We start from the raw sequence: 14,280 nt of genomic DNA, 5'->3' as shown, positions 1-14,280 counted from the left end.
ATTTGCACATGACCCTAATAGATCAGTAAAGCTGAAAAACTACATATCAATTAAAGTAAATTGAAATTATTTCTGTATTGAAAGAGACGCGAAGTGGAATTAGTGTCAATTGACTTTAGTACACTTTGGGATTGTTTAACGTCGCCCACGCAAAGAGGTACTGGGAATTGCGGTGCGGTTGTAAGACCACACAAAAAGTACTCTGGCTGATCTAACTGACGTTTAAAATGTGAAAAGCGCATTGGGGAAAAATTCCTGCGATTTTTTTATTTACATTTTTCTTTTCATTTTATGTTCCAACAAACATTTAGGTTACGTTGGAAAACGAATGTATTTCTCTAAGGTAGTAAGTTAGAACACGACTTGTAGAGTTATCGAGAATTATAGCATTCTGGACAAAAAGGAGACTTTGTGCTCGATATCGTGAAAGCTGTTAGAATTCTAGCGTCGATTTCGAATTGGTTTCTAATGTGAATTTTAAATGGAAGTGCAATTAAAATCACTATAGTGATCACATCCTGTATCTCTTTCTATCACCCGCTGAAGATAGCCGACCGTGTGCGTCGCCGTTTTGAACATTCTCTCAAATTACTGTCAAAACGGTAAAAAGTAGCCATACTGAACATCCTGTCAGGCAGTTGACGGATGGGATATAACACTTGTTTTGTACACAATGGTTTTATTGTTATATAGCATGTCAAAAATTTGCGCACTTTCCCTCTTTAACTGTTTTTTATTCATTTTCATATAAGAATTTTAATTATTACAAACGAAAAATTGATTTTCGAATTACCAATATTTTCGCAGAACTTTTCATGATGCTTATTTCTTTGTATAGCTCTAAGGATGAGTGGACTTACTTACTTACTTGGAGCTTAACCGTTTAAACGGTTATGTTCGCCCAACAAGGCGCGCCAGTCGCTCCTTCTCTCTGCCAACCGGCGCCAATTGGTCACACCAAGGGGGTTTAAATCGTTTTCCACCTGGTCCTTCCAACGGAGTGGGGGCCGCCCTCTACCTCTACTTCCAGAGGCGGGTTCCGATAGAAACACTTTCTTGGCCGGAGCGTCATCTTTCATTCGCATAACATGGCCTAGCCAGGACAGCTGCTGCGTTTTAGTTCGCTGGACTATGTTGATGTCTGCGTATAGCTCGTACAGCTCATCGTTAAATCTTCTTCGGTACTCACCATCGCCAAAGCGTAGAGGTCCATAAATCTATCGAAGAACTTTTCTCTCACATTCCCCTTGAAAATGCCAAAACAGTTTTTTTAATTTTCGCCCGATAAAATCTTATAAAAAGTTATAAATTTGCTGTTTTACTTATAGTGTATTGATAACAAGAAAATGAATACGGAAAACATATTTCGCACACCTTGGTTAAGGACCGCCCACGCCTATTTTATATTTTATTTTATTTTTTTTAAATAAAGGATCTTATACCAATGTAAAAGGCATTATCTCTGCGAAAAATATCTTTACTTTCAAAATACCATTATAACAAATAATGTAAGAAACTAAAATTTTGTGTTTCACCCCTCCTTTTTCGGCCATTCATTATTTTGCGTTTCGATAGCTATTACTGGAAGAACAATGGAACTGTTGTGAAGAAAGTCTATATCCTTATTTTTTATAAATATTAGGGGGACTCATTTAACCTTATAAATGCCTTATAAAGTGTGTAAACGTATAAATTTGTCTAGTGCGTAAACGAACTCTCAAATTTTGTATGAAAAATCATTTACACAATTTCTATAAATTTATGTGCACATTTCATGGTGTAAATGCGGTAAGCTCAAAGGAATGCAGGCTTGCAAACATAATTGCCGTCCTTTTCATAAGAAACCTCCGACATCAGCAAGTCATTTACAAGAATTTCTTAGCAAAGATGTTTTAGTTTTGATTTTTCACTTAATCTTGCCATTTTTTAATTTGTATAACAATTAAACATTTTTTTGGCAATAATACAGCTGATCGAAAATTAAGCTTATCAAGAATATTACTAGGTGCGTTCATATAACAGCGTGTGTAAATGGATATAATTTTACACTTTATAAATTTATATGCTTTAATGAGTCCCCCTATTGTGTTGAATATTACCATCACTAAGCCGATACTAAGCAGCCACTCGTATGTCAACAAATCAATCATCATCTACACCAGAGCTATTCAAAACTGAAAGTGCACCTGTATTAGTGAGAGCGCAATCGTCGCGATGATCGTGCGGGTGAATTGATTTTTCATTTAGTCGCTTACTAGCATAGATTAGATTGATACGAATCTTTTGCTTACGCTCTCATATTTTCGCTCTCACGAGGGATTTATCTTCTAGTTGTTGCTGGCAACAATCACAGATAAATCCCTCGCGCCAGCTGAAGCGGGTGCCAGAAAAAAAAATGTGCCAGCCAAAACGAAAAACGTGCCAACAATTTTGGTAAACTTTAGTTTGACCTACAACTGTAGAATAGCGTTCAAAAATTATGGGAAAAGGATAAAAATGCTTGTTTTAGTGTAAGTATTATTAGTTCGAAGGCGGAGGATAAAAATTATTTCCCATTCAAAAGCTATCACTAAAAATAGGTTTTGTAAATATGAACTCCGGTGCAACCAGTCCATTTTGATCACAGAACCTGGAACGCCAGACATGTAGGATAAGCCCTATCCATTAAATAATGTTTACTATTATATCATAGGTCCGATTTACTGAAATTTCAAAAGAATATATGGTTTTCACTGCGAGTTAAATGCGTTACAATATTTTACTAATTAATTTAATCGAAATGTAAATTTTACTTACATTTGTTTATATTTAACTCTAAATAGTCGTATTATTGTAAAATAACTTTAAGGAAATAAATATTTTACGACTATCATTTTATTAAATGATTGAAACTATAATCGCCGAAATGTAAGTCAAAAATCCCCATTTTCAGATCTACTCATTTTTGTTTGGAGTGGCATCATTGATAAATGTTATAAAAAATGTGCATTTTGACAGCGCTCTCTCGAAACAAAGAGTTGCAAATCCATTCATCTATGCTTACTAGCAAGCAACGAGCTAACAAAAAGCATATGTATCGCGCATAATTTTTCATACATATTTTGATACCGATCTGCCGATACATACCACTGATGTTGCTATGCCAAGCATAGATTAGACTGATACGAATCTTTTGTTTACGCTCTCATATTTTCGCCCTCACGAGGGATTTATCTTCTAGTTGTTGCTGGCAACAATCACAGATAAATCCCTCGCGCCAGCTGAAGCGGGTGCCAGAACAAAAATGTGCCAGCCAAAACGAAAAACGTGCCAAACATTTTGGTAAACTTGAGTTTGACCTACAACTGTAGAATAGCGTTGAAAAATTATGGGAAAAAGGATAAAAATACTTGTTTTAGTGTAAGTATTATTAGTTCGAAGGCGGAGGGTAAATATTATTTCCCATTCAAAAGTTATCACTAAAAACAAGTTTTGTAAATATGAACTCCCGATGCAACCAGTCCATTTCATCACAGAACCTGGAACGCCAGACATGTAGGATAAGCTCTATCCATTAAATAATGTTAACTATTATATCATAGGTCCGATTTACTGAAATTTCGAAAGAATATATGGTTTTCACTGCGAGTTAAATGCGTTACAATATTTGACTAATTAATTTAATCGAAATGTTAGTTTTACTTAGATTTGTTTATATTTAACTCTAACTAGTCGTATTATTGTAAAATAACTCTAAGGAAATAAATATTTTACGACTATCATTTTATTAAATGATTGAAACTATAATCGCCGAAATGTATGTCAAAAATCCCCATTTTCAAATCTATTCATTTTTGTTTGGAGTGGCATCATTGATAAATGTTATAAAAAATGTGCATTTTGACAGCGCTCTCTCGAAACAAAGAGTTGCAAATCCATTCATCAATGACGCCAAGTGCCAAGCGACGACTAACTCAATTAACGACGACAGAGCGAATCATATGCGTGTGAATTGAGAGGGCACAATTGAGCTATGAAATGAATAGCCCTGATCTACACACAAGGCAACGGAGAGATACTCACAAAGCCATGTAATCATCAGCCGAAGTAGTTCTGACATATACACACGCTATGCGAGAGGCTATAAACTACAAAAAAAAATAATAATAATAATAAACCCAACGGATAAATACCCTCCTCCAAAGCCCACCCAACCGACATGAGGGGCGCATCCGCATGACGCACGGATTCGGTTTTTGCCGAGTTGTTGATAGGCGGAGGTTTGTTAAGCGTTGAAATCTAAAACTGCTCAGCTACAGAATAAATATCACCAGCTGAGTATTATACATAACAGTTGGAAATAATACATATACTACATTGTTAAATAAGTGAACATTTTATATAAAGATTTTATTTTTTTTAATTTTATTATTTTGTTACGAGTTAAGATAGGATAGGACAGTTTTCTTTATAGTAAAAAGTGAATCTGTTATATCAAACGAGTTCGAATGAGAGTTAAAATCATGACACAAACATTCATTTAATTCGAAATTAGTTCTGCACTGCCTCAAAAGAAGAAGTCTGTAATGTCTTAACGCTCGTGATGGGACATTGTAGTTTACTTCGTTCAAAAGAAAGGGGCTAGAAATCAGTCCATTCAGTAGTTTAGCCATGAATAACACCCCTAGCATTTCTCTACGACTTGCGAGAGTTGGAAGATTGATAAGCTCTAACCGACTAGTATAAGGTGGAAGATTATACCCAGAGTCCCAAAGAAAATTCCTTAAATAAAAAAGTAAAAATTGCTTCTGTATTGACTCTACATACACGCATATAGCTGGTAACCAAGCAGGCGATTCTAAAAGGAAATCTAGACATTTGGAGAAATATGCGGACAAGGCAACAGAGAGTATAAAAGCAGCACAAGTCGAGTAGTCAGTAATCAGTTTGATTTAAACACGCTGTCAGATGCGAAGTGAAGTATAATTGTACTGCTCCTAAAGTGAACTAATAAAGACCATTTTGCATTACTGAATATTGGAGTTATTTATTCGACAATTTAGCCATTCGAACGTTTGCAGAAGGTGTAAAATAAGCGTTTTTCCTAAAATCGTTACAATATGAATATTTTTAATGAAATCGGCCAAAATACACTTAATAAACACTCCCTTTTGACAAAACTTGGTCTTAAAAACTGAATCCAAAAGAACTGTACGACAGTTCTACTTAATTGGCGCCAATTGGTAAGATGAAGGAAGTCCAAATCGTTTTCCACCTGATCTTTCCAGCGGAGTGGGTCGCCCTCTTCCTATGCTTTCATAGGCGGGTTCCGATAAAAAATATTTTCTTGTCGTATGACTGTGTTGATGTTATTGTTGTTGTTGTAGCAGTGCTTCGCCCCATCCAATTCGAGCGACCGATCACAAATTGTCATCAATATCCTCCAACGGGAGTACAAGGAATCTTGCGGTTTCAACAGGGGTGGACCATAATGAGGCGTTGGTTCCAAAATACAGTTCAAGAGATGGTTGGTGTCATGTGGGGACACGTTACAAGCAGGACATATGTTTTGTATGTCGGGGTTGATTCTGGATAGGTAAGAGTTTAACCTGTTACAGTATCCAGATCGAAGTTGAGCTAGAGTGAATCGCGTTTCCTTAGGGAGTGTGCTTCCTGTTCTGCAAGCTTTGGATATTGTTCTTTGAGTACAAGTATGAAATTACAGAAGGGTTGAAGAAACTGATTGAAATTTGAGCGATTATATATGGATCTACAGCATTCACCCGTCAATTCCTGGCATAGAGGCCCAACGCCTGTTTGTGGAATTCACTGAGGACCTGCTTCTATTTTTTGGCTTCATACGGCTGGTTCTCAGGTGCTGTATTTCCTCATAATGCTTACGGAAATTACTCCTTAAGCCGCTAGGCGGTGTTGGTTCATCAATCAGATGTCTGTTAGGAAGTCCAGGTTTCTGGGTATTCGACAGGAACTGTTTGGTTAGCATCTCATTTCTCTCCCTGATGGGGAGTATTCTCGCCTCATTATGTAGGTGGCGTTCTGGGGACATACGAAGACAACCCGTGGCGGTTCTGAGGGCAGTATTTTGGCAGGCCTGTAGCTTCTTCCAGTGAGTAGTCTTTAGGCTTGGCGACCATATCGGCGATGCGTAGTATGCAATCGGCTGGCCAATTGCTTTGTAAGTGGTAATGAGCGTTTCTTTATCTCCCCCCTTGTTCTAGGATATCGAGTGTATCTAAGAAGCTATGTAAGTTCTCATGTTTACCATCAAACTCAGGCAGGATTGACGAAGACGTTTTTAAGAATTCTACTGTGGTTTGAGCCATTTTGTCTTTTCTTGTTGGATAGTTTGGCGTCTCTATTAAACTTTCTTTTTGTTCCTGTTTTTCTTCTTCTTTTTGTTCTACTTTTGATTCTTCTTCTAAATGAGATGCTGACTCCAGAAGGAATGTGTTATAGTCTATTTCTCTTTCTTTCTTAAAACTCGTTGGTACTATGAAGTCAATATCATATCTTGCCAGTGAGGACACCAATTTGTCTCTAATGCTGGAAAAAATTTGATATGCTTGGTCTTTTCGATTGCTGTCGAGTTTACCATTTAACTGTTGAATTATTTTTCCTATTTTGTTAAACGATTCAACTATTATTTTAAGATGCTTTACTACTGTTTCTGCCTTAATTTTTGTATTTTTATTAATACATTTGTAAGATTTTTCTCCTATCGTTTTTTCTTCTATGAGTAGTTTAACGATATCTTCCCATTTGCCCATTGGGGATGGCAGTTAAAATTTTGTTAAGCCTTATCTAAACCGTCTGCGCGGCTAGCATATCGTTTTTTTAGGAATTTATTATGGGTTGAGTAGAGTTTCAGAAACAAACTTATGCAACTGACTACGCAATTTATTAGAAGCATGATTTTGATAGTATCTAGTGCTTCAGTATGGTCTACTACTTGGACTGAGTTTACAACGTTTGCCGTTGGTTTTTCTATTTTCGATTCTTGGCCTCCCATCGTAAAAAAATAATATGAAGACAAAAAAAATTTTTTTTTGTGGTTTTTTTCTTTTTTTTTTTAATTTTTCCAATATTTTAATCTGTTCTTCCCATAAATTTTACTTCCCATCTATATATCTTTTCAGCTGCTGTTGCGAGTGGGTTCCTAACATTCCATATTGTTGGTTCCCCAGGCATCTCAATAAGTTTCCAATGACTTTTCAACCAAATCAGAGTTTTTTCCTCATCTACATTTGTAAGGTCCTCAAGTGGGCCTTTTACGTAAGTTTTAATCTTTCTTGGTCTTTCCATAATTTAAAATTAATAGTTTTACAAAATTATACTTTTTTTTTCAACACCCTAATATTTATTTGTTGGATTCGATTTTTTATGTTTGTAACTATTGTTTCTTAATTCCTCAATTTATTTTTTTAGTTGAATTTTCTCTGCCTGATTAGTGCTTAAGTTTATTTTTTGATAGATCTTGGCTATTGATTTTCGTATGCCAAATTGCTCTCCTCCTCTTTTTCTTTTTAATTTGACCGGCTTTGGAACTTTAGGTTCCTCAATTTTTTGAATTTTGTTCCTCTTTATATACTCTTCAATTGTTATTGGCTTAGGGCCTTGGTTTATTTTCTCAGGTGTTTTCTTTTCACCTTCTAGGAAATTTAAATTTTGTCTAGCTAGTTTATAAAAAATTTGGTCAAACTGACTTTGATTTTGTATGTCCTCTTCTGGGAACATAATTCAATAAGCAGTAAACAAATTTTTTTTACAGCAAAAATATAATTTTTGCTTGTCAATAGGCAGCCGCTAGGTTGCCCGAATATTTTTTTTTTTTTTTTTTAAATAATGGTTAAAGAAATGACTTCATACTTAAGCTAGTGTATTTATTATTCTTATAATTATCATGCTCCTCTTGTTTATCACCATTGAAAATGTGGTACGCTTCACGAGATCAGTGTCATTCTTGCTCTGGGGCTATGCTAATATCGTTCCAATTTTAATGTATTTTCCGTTGAAGTAATTGCCACAATATGCTAATCTTCGTGTATTTTCCGTTGAAGTAATTGCCTCAATTTTTATTATTGGTGCCCGACTTTAACACCTTCTCTTTTTTTTTCTTTTTACAAGGCTTAGGCTGTAATCAGCCAGAAAAATCCTGCCGGCTATGACATTAGGCTAAAAAATCAGCCAGTAGCATCATAGGCAGGATCGCCATGTAGAAAGGTCCCTAACGCAATTAAAACAAAGAAGACTTCACTGCTTGAATTATGAATGTCGAATTCTCTTTATTCAAATAATTCAGCCTATTTATATTTGATTATTCTAAACATATTCTTACATATCTATTTACATTTAAGCTTACATACTTACATACATAACTACCTTAAACATACATACTTACATACCTACATACTACTCGGCACAAAATATGTACCTACATATATGAGCTGCAAATTTATGGGAAATGCTAAACTTGCAAGTTGCAGGAATGCAAATTGCTGGGATTCAAATTCGTTTGGTTGTGTGTTGTACACGTCTGTTTATTAATGGCTGTGTCAGCATTAATTCTCAAATGCATTTGTATGTGTTGATGAACATTTAGACTATTTTTGTAGCAGGTTAGAATATTAGACTGATTTAAATATTTTGGATTAAATTGAATTGTTGGCTGCTTACACTACACTATTTGATCTGCCAACATCTCACCCCCGCTGTCCGCCGGCAAGTTTGAATGCAATAGATCGTGATGGACATTGAAATCGCCTACGATAATACGATTTTCGCCAGTGAGTAAGGCGCTGATATCAGGGTGGTATCCACTGGGGCAGCAGGTAGTAGGAGGGATGTAGATGTTGATGATTTCCAGGTTTACATCGGCTGACCGGACACATAAGCCGTGACGTTCTAAGACACTAGCCCTGCGGCCGAAGTCGGGATCAAATATATGATATTACACTGAGTGGTGTATGATAAACACGAGACCGCCTCCATTTCCGCTCTCACTATCTTTTCTGTGAACATTATATCTAGAACAGGTCTGCAGATCAGATCTTGCTGTGAGTTTAGTCTCTTGAATCGCAGCGATGCGGATGTTGTGCCGCTTCATCGACTATCTCCGTGATCTTCCCAGTTAATCCATTACAGTTTAACTGCAGAATTCTGAAGTGTAGCGGGGGAGACGTCGTCACTCTAGGAGTAAGTGACGGGTGACTACGCCTGAGACCGCAATTGCTGTTGTGGCCCTGGGACTGGACGTCCCTGGGTAACCATGGGGGTACCCGGTGTATTTGGGTTTGCGGCCTGGCAACATGGTACAATGAAGCCCGTCGGGGGTTTGCCATTGCGGAGGCGCTGAGGCATACTCTACGCGACGCCCTTGGGCGTGAACAGCAAGGAACCACAAAAGATTTATAAACGTTACGAGGACGTCGGGTTGTGGGATCTAGCCCAGAACAACCTGTCCGATCCAACCATCCCTTGCACGTGACACACTGACAAGAGTATAACCGTCCTAAAAATATTATTTTCCGGCAAACGCAGCAAAACCATTTCTCAGGACCGGGGTAAGGAGACAGACCCGGATGGGGTTCGATACCTTCCCGGAGAAGGATAGTACGGCGGAGTCCCGCTGTAAGGAGCTTCTGGAAGGATGAAAATTTGTGTGAGGGACGCAACAAATTAAATGGGGTTACACTGAAATTACAGCCCTTGGTCGGGAGAAATCCCGAGTCGCTCCGGTACATAGAACCGGCTGCCTTGGGTAGCGAACTGTGTTGATGTCTGCCTAAAGCGTAAATCTTCTTCGGTACTCGCAATCGCCAACGGGTAGAGGTCTGTAAATCTTTCGAAGAACTTTTCTCTTGAACACTCCGAGAACGGCTTTATCTGATGTTGTCATGGCCCATGCTTCTGCACCATATAGCATGACGGATACCATAAGTGACTTTTAGAGTATGATTTTCGTTTGCGGAGAGACTTTACTTTTCTAGGCAACCAAGTCCACAGTAGCATTTATCGGAAATAGTGATTTTTCGCTGATTCAGAGCTGATATTTTTGCTTTTGTTAATGTTGGTTCCCAAATAAACGAAGTCTTTTACTATTCCGAAATTATGGCTGCCAACAGTAGCGTGGTTTCGAAGCTGCAAATGCGCTGACAGTACTTCGTTTTGTCTCCATTCACCATCAAACCCATCAATTTGTTAATTTTTTTTTTTGAGTTTGGAAAGGCTGCCTTTAATAAACCTAACTTTTCAAAAATATATGTCGCTGACGTATGTTGTAAATGAAACGCAACGGCTACAACTGCCTATCACAACTCATTTGTACAAAAATTTCACGACTTCTCTTTCTCAAGTCTCCTAATGATCTCTAAGGAGAGAGTGTATTCAGGCTAGGAGGCGCTATCAACGAGCCAGAGGGAGACCGAACTTTCTAGAGTGCAGAGCTACCTACAAAAGAGCGCGACTCGCACTTAAGAGAGCAATAAAAGATAGTAAGCGCGAATGCTTTCTTAAGCTTTGCGATGACGTCGATTCTGACCCTTGCGGCACAGCTTATAAATTGGTTTTTAAGAAATTAAACCACAAAAGAGAGGCGATGCCAACATGCCCCTCTTTTCTCAGAAACGTGGTAGATACTTTAATTCCCACGCAAAGGGAGCTAGTTTCTCCCATATCAGGCGCCGCACTATGCTCATTTGACGAGGTTACCGTCGTCGAGGTCTTTCAACCGGTGAACAGACTGCAAGACCGCAAGTCTCTTGGCCCAGATGGGGTACCAAACAGAGCACTCAAACTAGCTCTCACTTATAACACGCCAACATTTGCGAAACTATTTAATGCATGCTTGGCTGAGGGGACATTTCCTACAATATGGAAACGACAAGGCCTGGTAAAAATACGGCGGAACCATCTAGCTACAGGCCCATTTGCCTGCTCGACTTCGCCGGTAAAGTTCTTGAGCGAGTCCCATATAATCGACTCGAAAAAGAAATCGAAGATGTGAGGTATTTCCCATAACCAGTTTGGTTTTAGGAAAGGAAGATCTACCATCCAAGCTGCGAACATGGCGAAGAAAGTGGCCCAAGAAGCCATAAGTGGCACTCGATGGCTCGAAGGCTCTAAGGAATATTGCCTTATCGTTAATTTAGATGTGAAAAATGCTTTCAATACCCAATTGGGTTTTAGGAAAGGAAGACCTACCATCCAAGCTGCGGACATGGCGAAGAAAGTGGCCCAAGAAGCCATAAGTGGTACTCGATGGCTCGAATGCTCTAAGGAATATTGCCTTATCGTTAATTTAGATGTGAAAAATGCTTTCAACACCAAATTGGGCAAAACTTCTAGACACGCTGGACCAGATAGGCATATCCCCTTACCTGTGAAGGATCATACGCAGCTACTTTGAAGGTAGAGTGCTGAAATATGAAACGGCTGCTGGAGTAGAAAAGCTTCACGCCACAGGCGGTGTTCCTCAAGGCTCCGTGCTCGGTCCACTCTTTTGGAACATTATGTACGACGGAGTATTGCGCATCAAAGTACCTAATGGGGTGAAAATTATCGCCTTCGCGGACGATATCGCATTGGTAGTCACGGCCAAGCACCTAGGCGAAATATGCGCCAAATCTAATGCAATCATAGTGATGGTTCAATCGTGGCTTACGGAAAATGGAATGCAGCTGGCGAAACAAAAAACATGACATCGACACGCTGCCTGCAATAAAATATTAGGGGGTTGTGATAGACAGGAGGTTGTCATTCAAAACCCACTTAGAGCATGCCAATGAAAATGTAGCAAACACCGTAGCAGCATTATCTAGGATAATGGTAAATACAAGTGGACCAAAGCAACGACGGCGTCAACTTCTTGCTGGCGTTGTAAAAAGGCAAATACTTTACGGGGCTCCTGTTTGGCACCAGGCCACGGAGTATAAATCATACTTCCACGGGGTAAAGTCAACCTACCGCCTGTGCACGCTACGCGTCTGTAGCGCCTTTAAAACTGTCTCTGACGATGCAGCACTAATCATCGCAGGTATGTGTCCTATAGACATATTAGCAAAAGAAGCAGCGACGATTTATCAGGACCAAAACTCACGTGATGGAGCACGAGAGCTAAGCGTGCAGAACTGGCAGTTTAGGTGGAATGCCTCAACAAAGAGACGCTGGACGCACCGATGTATCCCAGATATTAATATATGGATATCGAGGAAGCACGGCGAAGTAGATTTCTACCTAACACAGTTTCTGAGTGGTTACGGTTGCTTTAAGGAATATCTGCACCGATTCAACCACGAGCCTAACAACATATGCGATTACTGTGGTGGCGATACAGTAGAAGATGTTTACCATGTATTTTTCGAGTGCCCTAGGTTCTATAGCTCGAGATTCAAACTACGCAGCATTTTTGGAGAGGATTACACTCCTGAAACATTTGTTGGATGCACAAAGCGACGTAATATGGTCCGCGGAATGCGATCTAATAGCGGAAATAATGAAGTGTCTACGCATTCTGGAAAGGCTCCGGCACACCAGCGAACATTGAACAATCGAGTTTTGTGGGTGGAGAACAAACTGCAAAGGTAGAGGGGAGCGAGCTGAGCACGTATTGGATGCAAGGCCTCCGTACAATTAGCGGCGTTAGAAGGATAAAATAAGAAAAGACCGGAGTATAAGTAATGTAATAGTAAACCAGACAACGGATTGGAGACAAGGCCTCCTCAACCGTTCAAATACTGCCCCAGGTGAAGGAATAAAGCACGGATTGGAGACGCGGCCTCTTCAACCGTGTGACCAGAAGCAGTCAACATACACGTAATGACAAACCTACAGATTGGAGACAATGCCTTTCCAACTGTAGAAACAACGAGTAGGAGTGTAAATGTGGTAGCCTCACATGTAATCAGGGTTTACACACGGATTGGAGACAATGCCTCTCCAACTGTAGAAACAACGAGTAGGAGTGTAAACGTGGTAGCCTCACATGTAATCAGGGTTTACACACGGATTGGAGACAAGGCCTCTCCACCCGGTGGAAGTATCTACATGGGGAGAAAAGTCGATACGTATTGTGGGCATAAAAAATTAAAGAACAAAAAACAACAACAAAAAAATTTATTTATATATTATATAAATAAAATAAAAACCGAAAACCCTACAATACAAGTAGTCGAACGCACAAACATGCCACAAGCACTGTATGCTCAGTGTTTAAGGTATACTTAGAAATGCTGCTTACATTGAGGTAGTAAGCAGGGCATGTCAGTCCCAGTTATAACTATACCGCGGGACTATCAAAGTACAGCAACGAGACCCCGACAGACGTAGAGCTTAGTGCTCAACCTACACCCCCCTCAGACCATCTGGCAAAACTGAATATTGGAGTTATTTATTCGACAGTTCAGCGATACGAACGTTAGCAGAATGTGCAAAATAACCAGGATTCCCCAGAATTCGTTACAATACTAAATATGTCCAGTCTAATGTACATAGTAAGTTTTATATTTAATTTGTTGCAATAGATAATGAAGCAATTGGAAAAGAAACATAAATAGATACTGCATATAAATATATCTTTCAAACTTGATTGAGAAACAAAAACAAGTTCTTCACTTGTCTGCCGTTTGTTCTATCAAATCTTTCGATTAATCGTCCTTAGCGCAGTTCAGTGGTGTAGTGAGGGGGGAAAGGGGGCATCTTGCCCCGGGCGCTACTCACAGGCGGCAGCAAATGGTCCGCAAAGCAGAACTTCCTGGATAATTTGTATTTTTATTATTACTGATTTCTGGAAGAAATTTTCTATACTACAAAATGCATGCATATATCCAGAACATTTGCGACAGGTTGTGGAATAATTGAAACCATATATCTTTTTTTCTCACGTTCAACGTACGATGGGAATTATTAAAAAATGCTTTAACAAAAACTGTCAAACGTGAAGCTGAAACACGATGGTGCGCCAGAATACAAGCGGTTAACGTTATCGTCGATGGGCTAGAGAATGTATTAGAACACTTAGAACAATTAGCAGAGGACACTTGCATCACAAGTTTCATAACATTAGTTCATTTCTGGTATGAAATCTTAAGTAGGATTGCTCGTGTGCAGCTCAGAGTACAAAATCCGGGGATGAATTTTAGAGAAGCGTATCATGATCTTAAATCATTAGGGACTGAACATTCCGAAATTCGAGACACTATCTGTGAAGAATTGTGAAAAATGGGATATTGATATAGTAAAACGTGAAAGGAGGCGCCGTAAATTTGGCTAGAGATATTGGTCTTT

At 38.9% G+C, this 14,280-nt stretch overlaps 1 long non-coding RNA gene and 1 pseudogene across 1 annotated transcript in view; one reads left to right on the top strand and one right to left on the bottom strand.

Annotated features, from left to right (window-relative positions):
• The window catches only part of LOC137250161 (uncharacterized), a 443,804-nt gene that overhangs the window by 140,592 nt on the left and 288,932 nt on the right, over positions 1–14,280 (top strand). The gene's annotated exons all lie outside the window — the stretch shown is intronic.
• Positions 7,925–8,018, bottom strand: LOC137251547 (U6 spliceosomal RNA; annotated as a pseudogene).

Source organism: Eurosta solidaginis, chromosome 4 (assembly GCF_040869045.1).
Source record: "Eurosta solidaginis isolate ZX-2024a chromosome 4, ASM4086904v1, whole genome shotgun sequence".
Classification (NCBI taxonomy): domain Eukaryota; kingdom Metazoa; phylum Arthropoda; class Insecta; order Diptera; family Tephritidae; genus Eurosta; species Eurosta solidaginis.
This window is presented reverse-complemented; position numbering and strand designations above follow the sequence as displayed.